Here is a 13,785-nt window from a genome sequence, read left to right as displayed (position 1 = left end):
GACGGTAAAGGGCTTCCCACAAAGGCTGGCTGGCTCTGTGTCACCACTAAGTGAATACAGAAGTAAGACTCTGCAGAAGGCCTCCAGAGCATGATGGATGCCATCTGCTTTATTCTACTTCAAATAAGCCTCCATCTTTGCTCAGCCACTTAGAGCTGTTCACTTCCAGCTGGTCCCAGGCCAACGCACCACCCATCAACAGCTCAGGGCTGCAGAAGCAGGAGAGATACTCGCAGATCCCAGGCCATCAACAGCCACCTAGATCAGCTTAGAAAGCATACAAGCTGAAACAGAAGTCAGGGCAAGAGTTGAGCATGGAGAGGCACTCGGTCAATAAATTGTAATGTTGACTGAGGAGCCTTCTGCCCACAGACAGGCTTTGCCCCTCTAGACATAACTTCAGGCTATGGCCTGGCTTAATGGGAGCAGAGAGCTTCCTGGAATGTCCACATGGCTCATATTCTCCTCCAAAGCTGCTTGTTCAAAGTCCCTATAGTAAATCCAGTCAGACATCTTAAACAAAGAACAAAGGTGACATATTTAAAAATTGGCCAATAATTAATAATAATCATAATAAAAGAACAAAAGCTGGCTTCTTCCTTGTTTCTCTATGTTCTAGTTGGAACACAACACACATCTTCAAAACAGAAACTAAAGAGGAAAAATTCCAAAGTGGATATTATGGAAAGGAATTCACAGTAACAAATCCTGAAGCAGGACTCAAAGACGACCTTGTAATGCTCTGTGAAGACACATCCCTGGTCCTCGTATTTGCTAACCAAAGCCTCCGCTGAAGCACAACCAGCCCTAACTTCTCAGTAACTCGGGGGTTTCAGCAACACTGTGTGTATATGCAAGCAGCCATGGGCAGATGCCCCACAATTAAAGCTAGGTAGTATGCACATGTGTGTGAGAATGTGCGCGCGCGCACACACACACACACACACACACACACACAGGCTTCCTGCTTATTAATCTCACGTTGGCATTAAAATGTCAGAAAGTGCAAAAGAGCTCTTTCAGAAATGGACAATAAGCCAGACATGTTGGTTGTAATCTCAGCATTGAGGAGGCTGAGGCAGGTCAGCTTGCTGGTTCAAGGTCAGCCAGGGCCTAACACACAAACAATGAGCAAGATGCCTGGACACCCGGCATGCCAAACACGAGGTGACCACCTTGAAACAGGACGGACCTTTCATAGCATCGGGAGAACTGTGGGCATTATGGTGTCTTTCCTCTTTTCTCTCCAACCTCTATTTTCTCTTCAAATCTTTTTGGAAAATTATTAAATGTTAAGAGCTACATGCTGACAGGTAATTTCATTCTTGTAAGCACCTTTGGACTGGTAAACACGGTAAGAGGGAGGTAAAAAACAAGAGTCACCAACGGTGCTGCCATTCCCCTGTGGGGCGATTAAAGTGACACATGACAACAAAGAATTAGCTTTGAGGAAGCCACAGCAATGGGCAGGTCAGTTATTCGAGTCTTGAGTGGAGCCATCTTGTCAGCTCCTATGGGCCACAGAGGACTGGAGCAAGCCACAGGTGCCCACGGAGCCAGAATGGAGGCAAGCGACAGTGAAAGTCAGACAGCCTGAGCTTGAGGTCTGTTCTCACCACCACAAGCTGCTTGACAAGGCAGGAGGTCAAGTCAATTAGTTCACACAAACTGAGTGCCCTTATCTACTTAAATGAGGCTGCTACGTGAATGACTGCCAAACTCTTGCAGGTTTTTATTGAAAAGAAATTATAGCCCTAAACATGGAAAAGATACGGGAAGCCCAGCTGAAACTTTCTCTGAGCACAGCTCCCCCTCCCCCCCCTCCAGCTTGTCCTGAGACCTGAGCTCAGAAGGGCCAAGACATCTGCAACTCTGTGAAGACCTGAGTTTGTGGTCTGTGATCAGGGAAGGATGATCACTGCAGGGCAGGTAGGGGGAGTGTTCATATTTAAGGGGGGCACATGAGGCGAATGGCCCTGAGAAGGTATGCCTCCACCAACAGTCACCCCAGTAAAGGGCAGAGCGAAGTGTCTATCAGCCAGCAATGGCTTACGGTCGAGCAGGCATCTTGGAGATTAGTGTAGAACATTTCACATAATGACCTGTAACCGTAAGTAGGTTGTAAAGTCAGTTTAGTGGGGCATTACAAGTTTTTTGTTTGTTGTTTGTTTTGTTTTTGTTGTTATTTGTTTTTCTGAGACAGGTTTCTTTGTATAGCCTTGACTATCCTAGACTCGCTTTGTAGACCAGGCTGGCATCAAACTCACAAAGATCCTTCTTCCTCCGCCTCCCTGAGTGCTGGGATTATAGGCATGCACCACCATGCCTGGCTGAACAAGGGGCTCTACCTGCATTTGACTACTGTGTTACATGTGAGTAAAGCATACGGGCTCCAGTCGTAAACATGCATGTATTTTTACTACACCGACACACAGACCATATTTTTTTAAATTATACCCTTAAAAAAAAGAGACTAATCTATAATACACAGGAAAAAAAATTAGGACCTTTATGTACCCTTGATGAGAAGTAGATGACATGGTAAGAAAAAAAAATTATGGCAGTTCCTCAAGAGAATCTAAAACGAAACTGCAATATGATCCAGCAGCTGCACTTCCTGGGAAATACTGAAAGAATTAAAAGTTGGATCTTGATGAGATACTTGCACACTCATCTTCACAGCTAGCCTACTCACAGCAAACGTGCACCCTCCCTTTGTCTACATTTTCACTGTTCTCGAAGGTGATGGGGCCTTCCATCCTCAACTGCTCTCTAAACGCTCCTCAATGATCCACAAACCCCAAAACCAACAGCCTCCCTTCAGATGTTTGCAACTGATATTAAAAGAAAAAAAAAATCATCTCCTTGCTGGGCAGTGTTGGTGCACACTTTTAATCCCAGCACTTGGGGAGGCAGAGGTAGGTGGAGCTCTGTGAGTTTAAGGCAAGCCTGATCTACAGAGTGAGTTCAAGGACAGCCAGGATTACAGAGAAAAATACTGTCTCTCAAAAGATAGAAAGACAGAAAGAAAGAAAGAAAGAAAGAAAGAAAGAAAGAAAGAAAGAAAGAACCCTGAGGTACTCACACATAATTTGATACACGTTTTTTACTCTCTATGCAACCCACTCACACACACAGACTTCCCAAGGTTTTACGCCTTGAGACAGCTCAGAAACTGCCTTTTCATCTACCATCTGGCCATGCCTTCCCATCATTCCTTTCTCCCTCCTCCCAAGCAGGATAGACACAAGAACCTTTTTATCCTTTTGCATGCACAGAAATGAAACCCTATTTTACATGTCTCTTCATTCTTTCCAGGAACCCTTCCAGCTCAGGTGGAACCAAAATCCAAGATGTAGACACGGAACCTTTGATCCCACTGTCCCATTGTTTAAAGCTTCTACTTAGCTTTAAACAGCTTCTTTCTCACTCCAGTTGACACTGATGTAAATATTCTACATGCAGGTTGCATGCAGCTGCCTTTATTTCATGGGATAGGGTGTCAGGGGAGGGAACCACAAGGTCAAGAGCCACTCGCATTTGAGAGTCTAACAGACTGAGCAAGAAGTCTTTCTCAGATGCCTGGAAGCAATGCTGGAAGACTTCTCGCCAGCAGTGGCGTTAACATTTAAACTCTGTATCAGTTTTGATGGTCTGATGCACAAGAAATCTGCGAGCTCTCCCATCCCTCATTCTGTTCCACGGTCTGGGGAAGCCATTCTCTCACAGCTCTCTCTCTGAGCTACTTCTCTTCTCCCAGCATTTTAACTCCCTGAGCTGGGCATCATCAACCAGGTCTATCTCTGCGTTGCTCTCCTCTAATATCCTAGTGTGCTGCAAGCGTGTGCCTGTGCATGCATGCAAGTGTACACACTGAGGTCAGCGCTTGACCTTTTTTGAGACAGGGACTCTCTGTAGACCTGGATCTCACTGATCCCTGGGCAGGGGCCCCCAGGGATCTGCGCCCTAGAAGGGCTGAGGCCGCAGAGGCCGCGGAGGCGTGCAGCTTTTTGTGAGTTTTGGGAATCAGGTTCTCATGCCAGCAGAGCAAGCACTTCACTGACTGAGCCATCTCCCCAAGCCCTCTCCTCACACTGTTTTATGTGGGTTTCGGTCTGATGATGCATCTGAACACATATGGCTGAGACTGCTCTCAAGCGTGGGGTTCTTAACCACTCATGAATAGTTTTAAAGGCAGTGACACATCAGACTTAATTCAAATCAAACCAAGATATCTCTTTGTCAGGCCCTGAACTGATACCTCCAATTATTTTAAGACTTTTTTTTTTTTTTGGACAGGGTTTCTCTGTATAGCCTTGGCTATCCTGGACTTGCTTTGTAGACCAGACTGGCCTCAAACTCAAAGATCTGCCTGGCTCTGCCTCCCTGAGTGCTAGGCTTTTAGGAATGCACCACCACACCTGGCTTATTTTAAGGTTTTTAAGGTGTGTGTGTCTGTCTGGGTCGGTTATGTGTACATGTGCGTGCAGGCAACTGTGGCGTCCAGAGGGGGGCGTTGGTTCCTATGGGACTTGAGTTACAGGTGGCTCTGAGCCACCTAATGGGACTGAGTTCTGGTCCTCAGCAGCCCATGCTCTCATGCTACCATCGCTCCAGCTCCCTCCTCCAATTCTTCAAGCACAGAAGCAACATTACCAAGGATACCCAAGTTCGCAGCCCCTATGTCACCATTTACTGCTCCTGACCCCAAACCAGCCAGCGCCAATCCAGATAGTTCTTACTCGTCTCTCTTATCCACATGGCACAGACTCCCCTCACAGATAACTGAGCCCCGGGTCACAGCTCAGCTTGTCCCTCCAGCCCCAGCACATACTTAGCTCTACAGTCCAACTTCAACGCCTCCTTCTGTCAAGGAAAACTCCACCCAGACATCAGGATCACACCTTTTGTGTGTGTTCATATGCGTGCATCAAGTGTGTGCCTGTTTGTTCGGAGGTCAGAGTTTCTATCTGCCTCTCTTCTTCTCTCTCTCTCCACCCCTTTCTTCCCCATCTTATTCTTTTGTTTCCATTTATTCATTTGCACTGAAGAGCCATGTGTGTGCCACAGTGTGCATGTGGAGAATAGAGGACAAGGTATAGGAGTTGGTCCTTCTCCTCCACCGTGTGGGCTCCAGGGGTCAAACTCAGGTCATCAGAATTGATGGAGGAGCCTTTACCTGCTCAGGCGTCTCGGCAGCTCGCCCCTCTACTTCCTGTTTTGAGACAGGGTCTCTTCTCACTGAACTGGAGCTCATCAGTTCAGCTAGGCTGGCTGGCCGTAAACTCCAGGAACCTGCCCCTCCACAGAGCCAGGTACAGATGCACGGGCCTGACTTTTCTTTTGGGTGCTGGAGATCCAAACTCAGGCATTGATGTTTGCACGGCAGCCATCTTCCCCAGGCTGCCTAAGACACACCCCTAAGCTCTGTCCTGAACTACACCTCCAGCTTCTTGAGTCAGAACTCCTTTGTGCTCCCAAGGCCACAGGAACACAGCTGTTCGGTGTGAGCAGGGCAGATGTCTGCTCACAGGAGAACAGAGAAGGAGCAGACAAGGTAGACAGCTGCTTACTGGAATTGCCTCTGCCACTATGGGCCTGCTTGACCAAAGAAATGTCTTTCTTTCAGTTAGAAAAAAGTAATTTACAGGGAAAATCCCATAATACAGAGTAGCAAGAACCTTCAATAGGGTCTATTGGTATGCATTCAGAAAATGACCAAACACCAAAGACAAAAGAACAGGAAACTCACCCACCACGATCAAGAGCATCCAATGAACTGCACGAAATCATTTTGAATTCATTATCTGTCTCGTGAGTTTCGTGATTATATATAAACAGATGACATTAAATCCCATTAAAGTAACATATAGCATTTTTTATTATTGTATGGTACACATGATAATGAAAAATAAAGCACAGTGTAAACTTACACAAAATTTGCAGGGCTGGACCAGGGCCGGGCTCAGTGACAGAGCATGTGTCTGAGCCTGGGTTCCATTCCCAGTGTGGGGTGTGGAGACAGCATGTGTGAGAGCCTCAGTCCCATCCCCAAGGGGAGCAGGCAAGACAGCACAGAAACTGGAAGACTCCCTCTCTAGTCATTTGAAAAAGGAACAGTGAAATTGACGGCTCAGTCAGCATATGGTGGCTCTGAGAGAAACTCTCACCCGCCTCATTGAGGGAAGACCCTGACTAAAAGACCGGGTCAGCACACCTCAGAGAGGACAAACCCTGGCTCAGCGGTCAGTACTGGAAAAGAAGGGATGAAAAAGATTTTTGAAAGGCAAAGATTTAATAAGAGTGGGACATGCATATGATTGGTAAGAGATCACTAAAAACATATTTCTGTGGACTAGTTTATGGAAAAATGTGCATTTCTTCGTAGTCTTTGCCTAGTTTTCTTGTTGGGAGATTCTAGCGTATGGTGACATGTCACCCTTCAGGATGGGTGGGGACGAACATGAAGGCGTGACTCTGGCAGGGCCTTCTTCGATGCTTTTCTAGCCCAGCACTCCTGGTTCCAGTGGCTCTTTCTGAACGCGATGGAAAGCCTGAGAGGACTCCTCTGGCACTCGGAGCCCGGCCTCTTCTGACAGAAACTGTCAACCATCCATCACCCTGGCTAATGGTAGGATGTGGTGTCGGATCATTTAAACAGCTGTCAGAGCTGCCCAGAGCTTCAGCTTCCACATGGCCTGTGTAAGACGCACATGTGCTCTGAGCCCTTCCCCCTCCAGAGAGCAAGCTGGGAGGAAGGATGGTAAGGCAGATACAGCGGGACTGGGTCCCAGATCTGTGCCGCAAACTGCTCAGATACAACTTCATGCTTCACAGCACGGGGACCACTCATTTGGAAGGCCAGGTGAACACGCCTCATGGCACACCTGACAAAACATCACAGAGCCTCAAGCCCCAGCCGCGAACGCTCTGAAATGTAAAACTTCATAGGCACCAACAAGGCTCTCAAAAGGTTTCTGGATTACCTATGGCACGTTCAAGAACACGCGTGACCTCAGAAGACCACAGAACCCAAACCCAGCTGTCACACAGGAGCAATAATCACCAGAAACGGTGCTCAGGGCAGGTCCATCATCCCAGCCAGGGAGATGTGTGGGAAGCAGGAAGAGATGCCACAGAAGCCCAGCGCTTGCTGTGTGAGAGAACTGATCCCTTACCTCCGTCCTCCTGAGCACATCCAAATTCACACCGTCCCTTCCTGCCCTTTGTGATTCCAATATAGCAAGGCATCCAAATGTTACAGCGGAAGGCTCTCAAGGTTGGGGGGAAGGTAGTGTGTATGAGGAGAATTCATAACACACCAGAGCTACTGTGATAGGGTTGATACTGTAAAGCTAATTTTGTACATAGAACAGAATCATGAATTAACTGGGTCTGGTCAGCAGTTTATTGCTGGGCTTGGGGGTTTTGTTTGTTTGTTTGTTTGTTTGATCTCAGCCCACCCAGCCCAAAGGTAGAATGTGGTGTTTTTTCCCCCTAAGAGTTCTTTTCAACCAGAAGCTTGATAGAGGGGTGGGGGATCAAGATATGATAAGGATCATCTTCCCTTCCTGATCTGAGAACATCCTTTTGCCTAGTGAACTCTCACACTAAAAACAGGATGAAGAGCCACAGCTGCGGAGCCAGGTGTCATGCTCACACCTGCCCTCCCAGCATGCCGGGGGCTGAGGGAGGAGGATCATGCATTCAATGACACCCTGGGCTACGGGAAGAGCCAAGCAGCACCATGAGTGACATCTGACATCGTGTCTCGATGATGATCACCAAAATCAGCCTGGCCTAGGTGTACAGAATTATAATTTGAGCTGCTTGGCAGGATAAGGCAAAAAGATCCCAAGTTCAAGGCCAGCCTGGGTTACACAGAGAGTCTGAGGGCAGCCTGTCCTATTAATGAGTCCTCTCTCAAAATAAAAGGCTGTAAAGGGGACAGCTCAGCGGGATAGTGTTTGCCTAGCACAGCAGTCTCTACTCCTAGTACCACCCCCTACCCCGAAGTGGTCCTGAAGGGAGGAGTCCCACACTATGGGGGAGGCACAGAAACAGACTAGAAACTCCATGTTTACAAGAACGTGGCCTCAAAGAAGAGCACCTCTTTGAAATGCTGGGCTCTGCTCAAACACTTTATGGTTCTTATTAAACGTCCCCTCTTTTCTTTCTACAGAAAAAACCCCGAGTATCAGCCTAGATATATTTACACACTCCCTTGGCGGAGGCCCGAGGTCTACATTTGGTTTTAAGAGATGGTTCTTCCTCCATGGCAGCTCCCTCCAAAGGCCAAGACACACATTCAAAGCAGCCCACCTCCTGTGAGCATTCTCCAAGCACACAGTAGCTGGGCGCCATTTGGCACCCACCACAATTCCTCCCAAAGCACCCAGAGGCTGCCAGCTTCCCTGTGCATTTACAAGGAGAATTCCTAAAAAAGCCTCTATTCTGTAGAAGAATTCCACTTTTACTGGGATGGCCATCAAAAGTTTACTGTCTCCCCACAGAGGACTGACTGGTTTTTACTGACTTGGCCCAGTATCAAAATAGCGGCAATTAAATGAAATTGTGAGGGTCAGCTGAGGTATTAAAACACAGGGTTCTCCCTATAGAGCTAAAAACATGCTTAACACGTGTTCCAGTTACATACACTGCCCCAGTCAAATGGCTGCCAGACACACCTCTCGGGAGAAAAAGCAGGTTACCGCAACTCCCTGCAGTGCTCTCAGTGAGGAGAAGGTCCACAGGATTGAAGCAACTGTCCGGGTAGAGCCCCACACTCAAAGACTTTAAGGGGAGACAAAGCTGAGAATGCAAAGGACCACAAATCAGTGTGTGTGGAAAAGCTGGAGCACCCTAGCAGCACAGCCCTTCCTTAGCCGGAGCCTAAGGGAGAGAACGAATTCACACACTAGATAGGCCCTACCCTTTCCCAAGCCTTTTCCTAACTCTAGAATTCCCGTGTACCCTTCAATGACGGTTCACCTTAAAAACAGGGAGCATTTGATATCATTGCACGTGTCAGAGGGCTCGCCCGTGAGCCCTGGCAAGGCCGCAGGCAAGGCTCCTAACTCTGTGGTCAGTTGTTGTACCTCTTTCCAAGGCTTCAGAAAACAAACCTGTGTACGTTCCCAACGGAGCATTTGGGAGGGTGGTGAGACCAGAGCAAGCCTGGACTGCAGGAGAGAAGAAAGCGGAGGCAGAGGCAGGAAGGGAGAGGGACAGGGAGGGAGAACTGGGAAGGGGGCTGGAGAGACGGCTCAGCGGTTAAGAGCACTGGCTGCTCTTCCGGAGGTCCCTGGTTCAATTCGCAGCATCCACATGGCAGCTCACAACCGTCTGGTCTGTAACTCAAATTCTAGTGGATCCGACTCCATCACACCAACACCGAATGTACATAAAAATAAATAAATTTAAAAGAGAGAGAGAGAGAAATGAAAAGCCACCAACTGCTGCTGGCTTACACGTAAGGACGCATGCCCCAGCGGAGGCTATGCGTTCCTCATCTCCAAGCAAACGTCACCCAGGACAGAGCTGGTCACCCTTGGGTCACAGGGCAGCTGGGATACTTTCATGGGTTTGCTCTGCCGACACAACTGCAAACACGGTAAGGTTGGCATGGAGATCTCCGAGTGTGTGGCTCAGATCCGTCCCAGCCGCTCATTCCTACCACAGAGGCATCGGCGGTCACTGCACATGAACACCTCAGAGAGGGGGGCGGGGCAGGGCACACAACGTCTGTACCCCGGGGGACTACCCTGCTCATCACCCCCCCCCGTGACCTCAGGCAAGGCCTTTGCCTCATCCTCCAGTCTGCTGGGTAGACCTTCAGCCCTCCCAGTCATTCCTTACAGTACCTGGAGAGGAGGGCTGGGGGCAGGGGAGCTCAGCGGACAAAGTGTTTTGCTGTGCAAGCATAAGGACTTCCGCCCAACCATCGGTACTCACGTAACAGTGGCAAGAACAGAGGATGGATTCATTCATTCATTCATTCATTCATTCATTCATTCATTCACTTTCGGCCAGCCTGGGCTACATTGTAGGACTGTGTCTCAAGAGAGAAGAAGAACAATAGGAAGAAAGCATCGCTCACACACACAGGCATAAGCGCATGCAATCCCACACACCCACGCGCGGGCACACTCCCAGTGTATCAGCTGCTAACCTGACCTGCCACCAACCGCTCACACCTAAAAACAAACTGCAAGGGGCTGGAGAGAGGCCTCACACTTGCTACTCGTGGAGAGGACCTTGGTTCATCTCCCAGCAGCTGCAGGGCGGCTCACAACCATGTGTAACTCCAGTTCCAGGAGACCTGCTGTTCTCTCCTGGCCTCTGCAGAGACAAGGCACGCATGTGACACACATTCAGCCAGAACGCTCGCACGCATATAGTAATAGTCTTACTAAAATGGCAGTATGGGGCCGAGAGGTGGTGGATGGGCGCAATCCTGACAGCATGAATTCAGTCCCCAAAGGCACAGAATGTGTGAGAAGATATCCCATGCTCTCTTCTCTCTCTCTGTCACACACACACACTCACACAGAAGGGTGAGAGGGAGGGAGGACAGGGAGGGCAATGAGGGACAGAGAGAGAGGGAGACAGAGAGAGCAATAACAAAAGAAATAAGGGACTGGGGAGAGGGCTGGGTGGATAAGAACACTGGCCTCACAAAGGCCACAGTCCACAGACCCACATCATGGCTGCCCATGTGCCTACAGACCCCAGTGCTGTGGGGGTGGAGGCTGGAGAATCGGCTGGCCACTGGCCTAGCTCCCGGGATTCTGGCCTTTGAAGTGCCTGCAGTGACTCATAACTGGTCAAACAGATGAGACCACACGAGCGTTGGCAGCTTGTCTACAAACGCGACACACATTGTCTGTGTGTGCGTGTGCGGTGTACATGTGTGCATATTCACACGTATGTACATGTACAGAGGCCAGGAGCTGACCTCTAGCGTCTTCCTCAGTTGTTCCTCAGCTTAGTTTTTGAGACAAACCTGAAGCTCACCGATTGGGCAGAGCGGGCTAGGCAGGGAGCCCCACAGTCTCCACCCACCCAGCACAGGCCACCGAGCTCAGCTTTTCACACAGGAGCTGGGGATTCAAACTCAGGTTGCCTCGCTTGCCCGGCAAGAGCTTCCCTGCCTGAGCCAGCTCCCTAACCTTGAAGCAAGTCACTGAACTAACCAGAAACAGCCAGTCTCCCTTCTGAAAAGTGGTTTGAGTTGAATGATTTCTAAAGGATCTGGTGGTCCAAACTGCATGGGACACCTGGGATCCATTAAAATTACACAGGATCATCATGTGGAATGACAGCCTTTTCTATGTGCATCTGTGAACAAGGCACATTCCAACTATCACTGTTGTTTATAGGTAAGAAAATCTGTACTAACATCTGCTGTACACAGGTAGCTACAGCCTATAAATTACATTTTAAGCTTATTCAAAAGTGTTCCATGTGTTCCATAAGTGTGCAGAGGGCTTCCTTTAGACAATGGAAAATTACACAAGATATAAGTTAGTGCTGACGGAAGCATATGTGTGCACCCACTCGTTGACTGATTTACTGAACGCTCCTTGCGTTGGCTGTCAACTGAGTATGCCCCACGTTTCACCGAGTTTTCTAACTCATCAGATTTCTCAGGCCATCAAAATTCAGACAGCCTTAAAGAAAAATGCCACAGTGCAATGACAGCTCTCCCCGCAAACATCAAGACTCTAGCATCAAACCTGTTTCCAGGCCCAATGTCTCCACACACTCCCTAGACTACCGACAGCCAGACATGGTGACATCTCAAAAAAAAAAAAAAAAAAAAAAAAGCCAGTTGCTCTGGGGAGTAGACAGGAGCAAACTTCTTCATGCTGGTGTCCTTTATAACATGGGTCTTCACAGAAGGCATTTTAAAAGGCTTCATTTACTACAAAGCAGCCCGTTCCTGAGGAGGCCAACACTGTTCCTAAATGTCTCTCGCTGCTGACACATTATATTAGTATATAGACTATTTTCTTTAGAGACTAGACTGTATCTCATTAAAACGGTTTTGGGAAAAAAAAAGTTTCTGTTAACCTACAGATCAACCATCAGCATTAGCATTGCAGGCTGGTCTTTGCCTACACGGCCTGCTGCTGAGCTGAGGTGATGGCCTAAAACGCCACCACCCAGTTCTGCAAAATTAATGTTCATGGCTGGGTCTTCATGATCCTCTACAAGCCATTCCACACAGCTATCATGAAAGGAAATACACGGAGAGGAGATGGTTGTGGCCTCTGCCCCTTCACACTCCCTCTCCAAGTGGTGTTCCTAAGGCGCATGTCACCTGTTTTATATGTGTGTGTGTTTTCTTTCTTGGTCGATGAGACTGTCTCCCTTTGTAGCACAGTGGACCTGTACACAACTCACTGTAAACTGGCCTCAGTCTCGCAGTGATTCTCCTGTCTCCCCAAACCCCGGGATTACAGGTATAGTCACTGCAGCAGCCAGACTCCCGGACCTCACCCTGGACCTCCTGAATGTTAAGCTGAGAAAGAGCCGGATGAATTCACATCTTAACAGGTTCTCAGAGGAAACGAATCAGATCTCCAGTTGAAAGCCCCAGGTTTTTTTTTCTTTCTACAAGAGAAGACTCATAGGGAATTGTTAGGTATACAGAATCTCATCTGATTTACAAAGATCAGCAGTGCCGGCAGGCATGGTGGAGCATGTAAGTCCAGCATTTGGGAGGCAGAGGCAGGAAGAGCAGTTCAGGCGTTTACTAAGAAGGACTATGCTTCAGCTTCTGCCCAGCGAGTTGCCCTCTCAGTGCACAGATACTATGTTGCCACTTTGTTACACGTCCAAGCTCTTCCCATCCACATCGCTACATCCTGCCTTCGCTGCTTCCGCCTTCAATTCCTTTCTGGATGCTTCTAGGTCTGGATGAAATCTTCACTGTCTTCAGATCCAGTGGTCTTGAAATTTATAACAACCACAGCCTGAGATCACAGAGACTAACCTGTTCTTCACATCTAATTACTCATTATTGGTGTTTAAGACACATGCATGAACACACATCTGGCTTCCCTTACTCAGGTGAGTGGTGGTTATCTGCCATCTAAACTGTCCCAAAGGCAGTGGACAGAATAGCACATGTCAAACTCAACTGCTCTCCCGTGGATATACATCTTTTCCTTTCACTTTCTTACATTCCACACATGCAGAAAAACACTGATTTTTACTGATTAAATTCTCCCCCTAAAATCAACTTCCTGCCCGCCAAAGTCACAAATGAAGAAATAAAGGCCAAGGGCAGAAGAGAAGCCTCTGTCAGTAAAGTGCTATAGAAGTAAGAGGACCTGAGTTCCACACCCTGAATCAATATTCAAAACAACAACAACAAAAAACAGGTGTGGTGGCACATCCGGGTCTCCTAGTAAAATCAGTAAGGTGATAAAAACTATCACCTGACTGACTGCTTCCATGGAGATCCTAAAGAACCGGCTCCAGGAGAAGAAAGGATACATACTAACCAACTGCACAAAAGCAGGGCCAGGTAAGTACAGGGCAGATTCCACTACGGACAGAGGAGCCCATTTCAGGAGAAAAACTAAAGGCCAGTAATGGACCCCGTGAAAGGGACAGAACATTCCAGATGAACCTAGAGGTTGACGAAATCAATGCTACCTTGCTATAACTAGTTTTTTTTTTTTTTTTTACATTTTATGGTTTATACATTTTTATTAAAATATAATTACGTTACTTTCCCCTTTCCCATTCCTCCTTCCCACCTCTTCCAGGTCA

Source organism: Psammomys obesus, unplaced genomic scaffold (assembly GCF_907164565.1).
Source record: "Psammomys obesus unplaced genomic scaffold, mPsaObe1.curated_primary_1811, whole genome shotgun sequence".
Lineage (NCBI taxonomy): Eukaryota > Metazoa > Chordata > Mammalia > Rodentia > Muridae > Psammomys > Psammomys obesus.
Note: the sequence above shows the minus strand (reverse complement) of the source record.